Below are 12,467 nucleotides of genomic sequence, written 5' to 3'. Positions count from 1 at the left end.
GAAATGGCAAAACTGAGGTTGAAAAAAAAGGGTGTGCTGCCGGCACCTGTTGACAAAGTCCAAAAATGCTTTTCTTTTTCTTTATGTGGTCGAATGGAAAATTTTGTAGTGCGAGGAATCCTTATGACATTGGTTAATAATTAATTTAAAAAAAATTTTTATGAGAAAAAAAAAAAAAAAATTAATATTTTGATAATTTTTTTTTTAATTTCCAATAAAAATAGTGTCAAAACTTTTTTAAAATAATTGTTAACTAATGCAGGCACTCATTATCATGACCTTCAACATAAAATGAAAGAGAAAAACAAACGCAAAGACAGAAAAATCAACCTGGAGTTCCGAAAAAGACTCAAACCTTTTTATTTGTATCGCTGTACGGGACATAACTGGAGAGTGTAAAACGCCCACTGGGCACTGGCATACAATTGTTACAAAGCTCCTGTTTTTTTATCCTAGGATTTTGGATCATTTATGAAGTTACTCATTATTAATATTTATTTCTTGTTCTCCTGAATTTACATAAATTTGCATCATCTTCAATTACCTGTTTACTTGTTTGCTTTCAATATGTATGTACAGTCCTCAAGGCACCTTTTGGTTGCTATACATGCCACAAAGAGAAGAGATAAAGAATTTTGAAATTTGAAATTTTATTGTTTAAGATAAATGTAAGTCTCGGAAAATCATGATATAGAATTGCGTGTATGTGTGTGTTTATCAGCTATTTGTTTTCTCAGATACTAGATAACCCATTTTTGTGAATATTATGGATAAGAATATTGTGTGTGTTTATCAGCTATTTGTTTTCTCAGATACTAGATAACCCATTTTTGTGAATATTATGGATAAGAATATCGGCACATTTCATATGATCTCCAATAGGTTTAATTTTGGAGATTAAAACCACCCTCTTTGGTTAGTGGTCCTAGGCAACGATTTTGGAGACATTTCCATTCTCTCCAGTCAGTCTGATGTGTTTTCAGCAGTTAAAAATCAAGAGGTGAAGGATACTACTTGGATTGGTGGGCATTGTCAAACTCAGTTCTTTGAAAATGAATGAATGATGCTAGTGTAATCACTTTAATGTATGTTAATGGACGCTATCCCTATGTGAAAAAGTCAAGTGGCGCCAGTGGAGACTGTAAAACGCCCACTGGCGCCACTTGACTTTTTCTTTGGCCAACTCTAAAATTGGTAAATAGCATTGATATTTACCCATACGGTGCGGTCGAAATCGTGTTTTTTTTTTTTTTTTTAAGACCCCATTCAGTTAACTCTTAAATAGCATTCTGCATTGATAGTTAACTCGTAAAATTAATGTTTTCAAAAACACAATTCCATTATTCACAATTATTCATAATTATGATAATTAGTCACAGGCACACGTTATGCATGGGTATCAATAAATTATTTTTTATTGTAATATAATGTATAATTTATTCTCTAAAATTTGTTTGAAGATAATTTGTTCTCCCTAAAAGTTAAACAATTTCTATTCAATTCACTTAAGTCTACTTTAGTCCATTCGATCTAATTTGGTCCCCTCAATTCAGTTCAATCCACTCAGTTAATCTAAGTCCCCCTTCAGTCTATTTTAAACTAATTGGGCCTCAAATTGATTCTTTTTATAGATTTTCTTTTCAAGTTTAGCTCAAAAATCTTTTCTTTTCTTTTTTTTTTTTCATAATTTGGGTGCTGCAAATTATGAAATTTTATTATATTTGGGCTAAACTCTTTAATTTTGAGTTAAAAAATACATATAAAATATTAAAATAAACATTAGAAATTAGAATTATGAGCCCTAAAAATGCAATAGAAAAGATAAATATTCAAAAGTTTTATTCAGTCCACATTGGTTCTATTCGGTCTAGTATGTCCTGTTCTGTCCAATAAAATTCTATTTGGTCCAATTCGGTCCATTCGGTCTTATTCAGTCCAATTCTGTCCATTCAGTCCACATTGGCTCTATTTCGTCCATATTCGTCACATTCTGTTCATTTTGGTCCTATTCAGTCCATTCTGTCCACTTTGATCTACTTCAGTTCTATTCGAGCCATTTAGTTCACTTTGGTCCAATTCGGTCTATTCGAACCACTTCAGTTCATTTTGATCCACTTTGATTTATTTTTGTCCACTTACATATACATGTTTGGGTTGAAATCATCTAATCTAAATCCAAATTTATTTTATAATAATAATAATAATAATAATAATAATAAATTTATTATATATCTCAAACTCATAATATTTAAAATCTTAAATATAGCATTTATTGTTGCTATGCTTTTGTTGAGTCACATTTTAGTCTACTTTGGTATGGCTAAATTTAAGTGAAAGTCTTTCTAAACATAAATATTGTGAATATACAATTGTAATCCTTAGGGCAGTTATTCATTTGTTTTAACATTATTACTTTTAAATGAATTGCATAAGGTTGATTATGCATTTAAGCAAAAAAAAAATATATATATATATATATATATATATGTATATATAATTTTTGTTTAAATAAATTATTCATTCTCTTAAAAGAAATTATCATGATAATCAAAACTCATGTCAAATTTATACTAAATATGTATAATTTATTCTCTAAATTTTATTGTAGAGAAAAAGACTACTTGTGATGGAGAGCTAAAAAATATAACACCAAAATGTATGAAACCAAACTAGAGTTCTAAAATCACAATGATTCATCAATATAAAGTTGAGCTGCAAGAAAGAATAAAAAGTCAAGAGAAAGAGAATAACCACTTTTTCAAGAAAGAATGAGAGAGAGAATAATGAGAATTTATAGAAAATAATATGAGAATAAATAATAAGTAAAAATAAAAAAAAAATATAGTAATAAACACTAAATTATCCAAGTCATGTTATGTTAAGTAATAAAATAACATTATATTCTTATATACTATCTTATCTTTATAATGCAATATGATAACATATATGAAATCAAAGAAAATAAAAAAGATAACAACTTTAAAATACAAAAATTAATCACATAAACCCAAAATAGAATTTCAAATAATACAAAAATTCATCAACCTAAAGTAAAGATAAAAGAAAAGTATTAAAAAAAATGAGAGAGAGAAATAACCTTTTGTGTGTGGAAAATATATGAGAGAGAGAGAGAGAGAGAGAGAGAGAGAGAGAGATAATCTTTTGTGTATTAAAAAACTATTAATAGAATGGAAAAAAGAATTGTAAATTTATAGTAAGAAGAGGGGAATAAAAAAAGCCAAAAATAAAGGATGATAAAGAGATAGAGGAAAAGTAATATTAAGGTAAATAGTAGTGGGAAAATGAAAAGGTAAAAGGGTCTGGGACGCAAAAAGTTAGTAAAGGTATATCAATAAGCTGGAAAATTAATAAATAATTAAAAAGAATTAAAAATACAAAACTTGAATTTAAATAATTAATTGATGACATGGTTGTTGATTTTTGATCATCTTTAAATTTTGTAAGTATGGAGAATATACGAAGATAATGTAATCCAACAGTTGATTTATCAGAATTCACATCTAATTAAAAAATATTGAGTGGTGTAACATTACTTAAAGTTACACTAGATGTAACTTGAACCTAACCTTATATATATATATATATATATATATATAATCATGAGTTTAAGTTGTGTATAGCTGTGTGTAAACCTTATAAAATATTGGATGCCCTCCTTTTATAAATACATATATTATATTATATGCCCCTAAAAGACCCCCCCTGGACTTTTTCTTTGGACTCTATTGGGTAAAATTTAGTTATATTTTGGGTAATCTACACATCAGTGGCCACATCATTTATCTACTTCCAACTCTCTCTCTCTCTCTCTCTCTCTCTTAACTATTTTTCTTCTTATTAATATCTCAACTTATTGTTATACTTTTGAAACATTTTCCACTCCCTTTTACCTTTTCATATCCCTATTACTAACTACATAAATATCACTCTTCTTATATCCCTTTATTTTCCTTTATTTTTTTACTCTTCTTATTCATATCCTCTTACTTTAAATTTCCAATTCTCTCTCCTATGCATAGTTTTCTCACACACAAAATGTTATTTCTCTCATTTTTTTTTTTTTATTTTTTGATTTTTTTTTTCCTTGTATCACTACTTTAGGTTGATGAATTTTTGTATTCTTTAAATCTCTACTTTAGGTTGATGTGATTTAGTTTTGTATTTTTAAGTTGCTATCCTTTTTCTTTTCTTTGATTTCATAGATGTTATCATATTGCATTATAAAGGTAGTACATAAGAATATAATGTTATTCTATTATATAGTTTGACTTGGATAATTTGGTATTTATTTCTATATCTTTTATTTTTACTTTTTTTATTCTCATCTTATTTTCTATAAATTTAGTATTCTCTCTTTGTCTCTTGATTTTTTATTCTCTTTTGCAACTCCACTTTAGGTTGATAAATCATTGTGTTTTTTAAAACTCTATTTTGAGTTAATACATTTTAGTGTTGTATTTTTTAGTTTTCCATCACAAGTAGTCTTTCTCATTCATATAGTTTTGGTTTGATTTTTTGTTTTTTTTTTTAATGGAAAGTTTTGGTTTGATTTTTGTTTGAGGTAATGCTTAGTTATTTTGGAAGTAAGAATTTGAATTTATAAAAATAATAATAAATGAAAAACTTATACAAAAAAGTGGCTATGCATTTGAATGTATCTATTAATTATTTAAGTAATATTTAATGTAATTTTGTTATGATTTTTTATTATCATAATAATCTCATTTGGGAAAATGAGGAATTTGAATGATTTATTTGAAACTTAAAAAGTTTAGTTGCACAAAAAAAATTAGAAAAACATAGTGCACTATAACGTAATTTCAAAGAATATGAACCACTTTATAAAGAAATAATATCAATCAGACCAAGGAAGTCAATACCGTACTGAAGGCTGTACCAGTTTGGCCAGCGGTACGATATATTTCGGATATCGGTTAATACCAGTGTACTGTTTCGGGTTTATCGCTATTTTTTACTATTTTATACAATATACAAAGATATATTTCTAATAACTCAATATATCACTTTGGCAACTTTTTATATTTTTTGGTGGAGTTAGAGCATTAGCTGCAGTGAAGCTAAATAATTAGATAACTATTTTAGTTTCACCAAAATATAAAAATGCATGTTACAATAGTGGAGTCATAGCTAAAATTTTAAAAAAATTTATTTTAAAAATTATAATAAGTTACTAAAACAAATATTAATATTTTTTTAATCTGGACCCAGCCACCCTAACCTAGTTAACTACTGGAAGTCCTAACTCATTAGGATTTCTTTTTTTTTTTTTTCCTTTTTTTCACCTCCACACATCTTGCTTGCAGTTGTAGCCCATTAGTCTTTCATTATAAGTTTATTTATTTATTTTTTTCATTCTTTTTTTCCCCTCCACATGTTTTACTTTGAAGTCTTGTCACTGCTTCTTGACTGACTACTTTTCTACTTTCAAGTGAGTATACCAAAACTAAAAAGAGAGACAAACACACGTTGAGAAATAAATGAAGAAGATGAAGGGGCTATAGAAACAGAGGGCGGTGAAACAAAGGAAAAGAAGAAGAAATGCGTAGCAGAGAAAAATACATTGAAGAGGAGGAAAACCGAGGTAAGAGTGAGGGGGTGGATCTTGAAATTTGGTGGGTTTTTTGAGTTTTTTTGTTTCGTCCGTTATTTATTTTTCGGCTGAAAATCCAGTATTTATCCCAGTATGTACGAAACGGCTCCAGTACAGCCGGTATTCAAGCCGAAACGAAACAAGAGCATTTCTGTACCAGCCTAAGAACCGGTACGGCAAATTCCGGCGGTACCGGCTGGTACGGTACGAAATTAACTTCCTTGAATCAGACACACCCAAAATAATAGAATAATTGTTATAAAATGATGGAAATGTCTATAAAACAAAGTAAAAGGAATAAGAAATATATATTGATAAACTTTTATTTTTAAGTGGTCATCCACAATTCTTTTGGTCTCTCTTAGATGTGTACAATAACAGTAAAGAAATCCCATATATATATAGAACCTTAGAATGCTTGTAGAGTTTATGGGATAAGGTTGTAATAATGAGCACAATTATGGACATACATCTCCCCTATAGGCTTTACATATTTCAGCCTTTACACATCCCAAATAACCTTTTCATTGCCCAAACTTTACACATTCCAATTAGACTTTATTTCTAACACTCCCCCTTGGATGACCACTTTTTAAGAATATGCCTCGTTAAAACCTTGCCAAATAAAAACCCCGTGGGAAAAAAAATTTTGGATAAGGAAAAAGAGTACAATATTCTTGTATATCTTCTAGTGCCTTAGGATTGCCTCATTAAAACCTTGCAAAGGAAAACCTAGTGGGAAAAAACCTTAGCGAAGGAAAAAGAGTACAATCAGCACACATCTTTTAGAAACTTTACTCCCCCTCATGAGTATATCGAATATCCTTAAGTCGACGCATACCAATGTTGTGCACCATCTTCTTAAAATTCGCAGTTGGTAATGGCTTAGTGAACATATCAGTCAAATTATCACATGATCGTATCTGCTTAACATCAATATCGCCACTCTTCTGGAGCTCATGTGTATAAAAGAATTTTGGTACAATATGCTTGTTTCTATCACCCTTGATATATCCTCCCCTAATTTGAGTGGTACAAGCGGTATTATCCTCGTATAATATCGTTGGACTTTTTATGATTGATGATAATCCACAGTTCTCACGAATATATTGAATTACTGATCTCAACCAAATACATTCATGACTCGCTTCATGAATTACGATAATCTCTGCATGATTTGAGGAAGTAGCAGAAATTGTTTGCTTAACAAATCTCCATGAAATAGCAGTATTTCCATAAGTAAGTAAATATCCTGTTTGTGATCGGCTTTTGTGTGGATCTAAAAGATAACCTGCATCAGCATATCCAACTAACTGTGGTTTTAATCCATTTGGATAAAATAATCCCAAATCAGTAGTCCCATGAAGATAACGTAAAATATGTTTAATTCCATTACAATGTCTCCGAATTGGTGCAGAACTATACCTTGCTAGTAAGTTAACTACAAATGCTATATCAGGTCGTGTGTAATTTGCAAGATACATCAAAGCACCAATTGCACTAAGATATGGTACTTCAGGGCCAAGAGTTTCTTCATTATCTTCTTGTGGTCGAAATGGATCTTTCTTGACATCAAGTGACCGACCCACCATTGGAGTGCTCAAAGGATGAGCTTTATCCATGTAAAATTGCTTCAGGACTTTTTCTGTGTACGTTGATTGATCAACAAGAATTTCATTTGGAAGATGTTCAATTTGCAAGCCAAGACAAAATTTTGTCTTACCAAAATCTTTCATCTCAAATTCATTCTTTAAACAATTTGCTGTTTTTGTTAACTCTTCTGGAGTCCCTACAAGATTTAAATCATCAACATATACTGCAACAATAGCAAATCTGGATTCTGATTTTTTGATAAAAACACATGGACAAATTGGATTATTCTCAAATCCTTCTTTCAAAAGTATTCACTGAGGCGATTATACCACATGCGTCCAGATTGCTTTAACCCATATAAGAATCTTTGTAGCTTGATAGAATACTTACTTCGAGATGTAGGATTATATGTTTCAGGCATTTTATATCCTTCAGGGATTTTCATGTAGATATCATTATTTAGTGATCCATACAGATATGCTGTAACAACATCCATTAATCGTATATCCAAATTTTCTTTTGCTACCAAACTAATCAAAAATATGAATGTAATTGCATCCATTACAAGAGCATATGTTTCTTCATAATCAATACCAGGTCTCTACGAGAAACCTTGTGCTACAAGTCGCGCTTTGTAGCTTATAATTTCATTTTTCTCATTTCGTTTACGTACAAATACCCATTTGTATCCAACAGGCATTACACCTTTAGGTGTTCGGACTACAGGTCCAAAAACTTCACGTTTTCTTAGTGAATTTAATTTTGCTTGAATCACCTCTTTCCACATTGGCCAATCATTTCTATGTTGACATTCATCAATGGTTTGTGGTTCATATTCATTATTATTACTTCTGGTAATATCAAGGGCAACTTTATATGAAAATATGTTGTCGACAACAATTTTATTTCTATCCCATATTTCTCTTGTATGTATATAATGTATCGAGATCTCGTTATTTTCAAGTACCTGATCCTCTTCAGGGGATAACTCTTCAAGAGGTTTATTTTCAGGAGATTTTTGTTCATAAGTTTTGGATAGATCAATTATTTATGTGACCTGTTTCTTGGGTATAGCCTCTTTATAGACTGCAACTTGTTTTTCTTGTACTTTTCTCTTCCGGGGAATTTTATCTTTAATATCGATAGGTCTTCCATGCTTCAGGTGTGGCTTTGATTCATTTACTGCTGTATTAACTGATTGTCCTATAGGGACTTCAATTCGTGCTGGAGTATTAGCAGCTAGAATGTGAGATTTTACTATTTTCTTATTGTCGGTGAATACATCCGGTAATTGATTTGTAATTCCTTGCAAATGAATAATTCTTTGAACTTCCAGTTCACATTGATTTGTACGAGGATCAAGATGAGATAGCGTCGAAATATTCCAAGTAATCTTATGTCGTGCTTCAGGCAACGACTTTTCTTCCCCTAATGGTGGGAAGATTGTTTAATTAAAATTTCAATCCTCAAAATGTGCCTTAAAAACATCACCAGTTAGAGGTTCAAGATATCTAATGATAGATGGGGAATCAAAACCCATATAAATTCCAAGTCTACATTGAGGACCCATTTTAGTGCGTTGTGGGGGTGCAATAGGTACATATACAGCACAACCAAATGTGCGCAAGTGAAAAATATTTGGTTGTTGGCCAAGTACAAGTTGCAATGGTGAAAATTTATGATAAACAGTTGGCCTAATACGAACTAATGATGTAGCATGTAAAATAGCATAACCTTAAGCAAAAACTAGTAATTTTGATTTCATAAGCAAATGTCGAGCAATAATTTGAAGTCTCTTGATAAGTGATTCAGCTAAACCATTTTCAGTATGTGTATGGGCAACAGGATGTTCAACATCAATTCCAATTGACATTCAATAGTCATCAAAAGCTTGAGATGTGAATTCACCAGTATTATCTAAACGAATTTTCCTAATTGGATAATCAGGAAATTGTGCTCGCAACCTAATTATTTGAGCAAGAAGCCTAGCAAATGCAACATTTCTAGTAGAGAGTAAACATACATGTGACCATCTGGTAGATGCATCAATTAAAACCATAAAATACTTGAATGGACCACAAGGTGGGTGTATTGGTCCACACATATCACCCTGAATTCTTTCTAAGAAGGATGGACACTCAACAACAATCTTTGAATGTGATGATTTGGTAATTAATTTACCTTGAGAACATGCATTACATGGATAATCTCTAGGTAAAAGAATCTTCTGGTTCTTTAAGGGATGTCCCTGGGAGTTTTCAATAATTTGACGCATCATTATTGATCTTGGATGATCTAGACGATCATGCCAAAGCATAAAAACCTTTGGGTCCAAATACTTTTGGTGTATTGCAACATTTGTTTCAATTGTTCTCATTGTAGTATAATATAACCCATAAGAGAAAATAGTTAGTTTTTCTAATATGAGCTTCTGGCCCGATACTATTGATGTAATATAAAGAAATTATTCACTGCCTTTGTTATTGGTTTCAATATGATAACCATTATAACGTATATCCTTAAAGCCAAGTAAATTTATGCTTAATTTAGAAGAATACAAAGCATCATTAATACAAAGTTTTGTGCCCTTCGGCAACATGATAATCGCTCTTCCAGAGCCTTCAATTAAGTTCGATGAACCTGATATGGTATTGACATTGGTTTTGCATAATTTAAAATTTTTATAATTTATAATTTTTTTTTTTATTTTTTTATATCTTTAAGGATTGTATGAGTTGTTGCACTGTCTGCTAGAAAAAAATATTTCCTAGTCATCTTGGAATTGATTTTACCAGTAAGGCCCATGCATCTTTATATATGCAAAACATAAATTAAACTTTATTACTTCAAACGTAAATAAAACATAGCAAAGTAAACATACTTATTACAATGCAATAATATAATAAAAGAAAACAATTAATTTGTATGGTGATTTTCATCACTAATCAAATTATCAAATTTCTATCAATGACATATCAAGATGAGTCATATCCACTCCATTTGAAAAAATCCAGATAATTCATAGGATCTTCAAGATCATTATGATTAGCAAAGTTCGTTTCAAATCCATTTTCATTTTCTTTTATGGAGGCTTGGTACAAATCTACCAAATGTTTAGGAGTACTACAAGTACATGACCAATGGCCTTCCATACCACACCTATAACACTTAATTTCATGGCCCTTCAATGGTTTTCAGCAACAACTCATTATTTTGTTCAGTCATTAGAATATTAAACATTAATTCATAACACTTTATGAACATATGCATTCGATATTGCTACCACAGGAGCACATTCGAAACATGATATATGTGTCTTCTATTATATAATTTTAATTGTGGGCTGATTTTAAAGTGCCAGATTAACTCACTTGCACCCTTAGTTTATTGCAACTTTAGTCATATTGAGCTTTTAGGATGATCAAGTTCTTCTAGAACTTGTAATTCTCCAAAAGGGTCTTTTATATTAAAGTACTTAGTTTTTATGTAAATAATAACAAATAAAACTTATTGCTTTTGAACGATCCTTCTAGGATACTCTGTTGCCATCCATAATAATATCTTCAGGATTTATTACATCAACATAGATCTCATCAAGATTCATTGCTTCTAGATGAATCTTAGTATCAAGGATTCATGATAAGAAGTTATTGCCTAATATGTCAATGACAACAAATTTAAGCTTTGTAAGGTTTGACATCTATATCAAATATATAATTACAAAAGAAATTAAATAACTAATTTTTTTTTTTATCACTAACCATATAGCTATAGGTATGATTGAGTTGTTTTATCACTAACCATTTTTAACAATATATTTTTAAACAATTAAACGTGAATCTCATAACAACATATAACAAAAGGATAACTTGAATCTCATAATTTTTTTAATCAATTAAAAATCACAAAAAATGTAAGCATAAAATGTAATGACAAATAAATAGGATAATTACTAATTTCTTAGAAAGAAAACTTACAGTGTGTTGAGAGAACTACACAAATAATCTTTGATGTTTGAAGAACAATGGGATCCTTTCCAAAATTGGGTAGAAACTCGTGCTGATAATGTTTTATAAAATTATAGAAATGTATATAAAACAAAGTAAAAGGAATAAGAAATATATATTGATCAACTCTTATTTTTAAGTGGTCATCCACAATTCTTTTGATCTCTCTTAGATGTATACAATAACAGTAAAGAAATCTCACATATATAGGACCTTAGAATACTTGTAGAGTTTATGGGATAAGGTTGTAATAATGAGTACAATTATGGACATACATCTCCTCTATAGGTTTTACATATTTCAGCCTTTACACATTCCAAATAACCTTTTCATTGCCCAAACTTTACACATTCCAATTAGACTTTATTTCTAACAATAATATATTGGTAGAGATTATTCAGTAAAAAGAAAAAGGAAAAAAAAAGAAAAAAGAAAAAAAGAAGATATATTGGTAGAGAAAGAAAGATGAAATACTTTTAGAAATTGTTTAATTTTAAGGAAGAACAAATTTTTTTGAACAACTTTTAGAGAACAAATTATACATTATACTACAATTACAAAATAGTTATGGCTGTGACTAGTAATATATTTTTAAGCACAGTTATTTTGATTTCTTTGTAAGAGATAACATTGTATGTACTTTATTGACCAATACAACCACGTGTTTAAATTTAATTAAAGAACATAATGTGTGTGTGTGTGTGTGCGCGCGCGCGCGCGTGTGCGTGTGCAGGTAATCCAAGCACATTTTTTTGGTTATGGGCCATGTCTGAGGACGATCAGATACCAGAGGATGGTTAAAGGGTAGATGAAAACATAGGTCAGAAGGTCAAGGAGAAAAGAGGAAACTGACGTAGTAGCCGAGGTTCCCGAGGAACAGAGGCAGTTCGGGAGTGTTTTAGGAAGTCAACCCTTCTGGAAAGATAAGCTTTAGGTGAAGTAGCACAGCCGTATTAGCAAAGAAAATGAGAAGTATTTGGGAATGTGATTGCCACCATCACATTAAATGCACTGCACCAACTGAACTAGCCGCATTTATAGATAAATGACACCTGAACAGTGTCTTCCCAGCTCACAGCCCTTCTTATTACCTCAAGGAGGACCTTGATGGGACAAGTATCCAAGGGATTTCCTAGAAATTGAACAAGTGGAAGGCCGACATGTATTGGGAAGGGACTATATAAAGAAATGACCTCCATAAAAAAATGGGCATGCAATCTTGAAAAGAGAGAAAA

This window comes from Quercus suber, unplaced genomic scaffold (genome assembly GCF_002906115.3).
Source record: "Quercus suber isolate HL8 unplaced genomic scaffold, Cork oak 2.0 scaffold_28, whole genome shotgun sequence".
NCBI lineage: Eukaryota > Viridiplantae > Streptophyta > Magnoliopsida > Fagales > Fagaceae > Quercus > Quercus suber.
Note: the sequence above shows the minus strand (reverse complement) of the source record.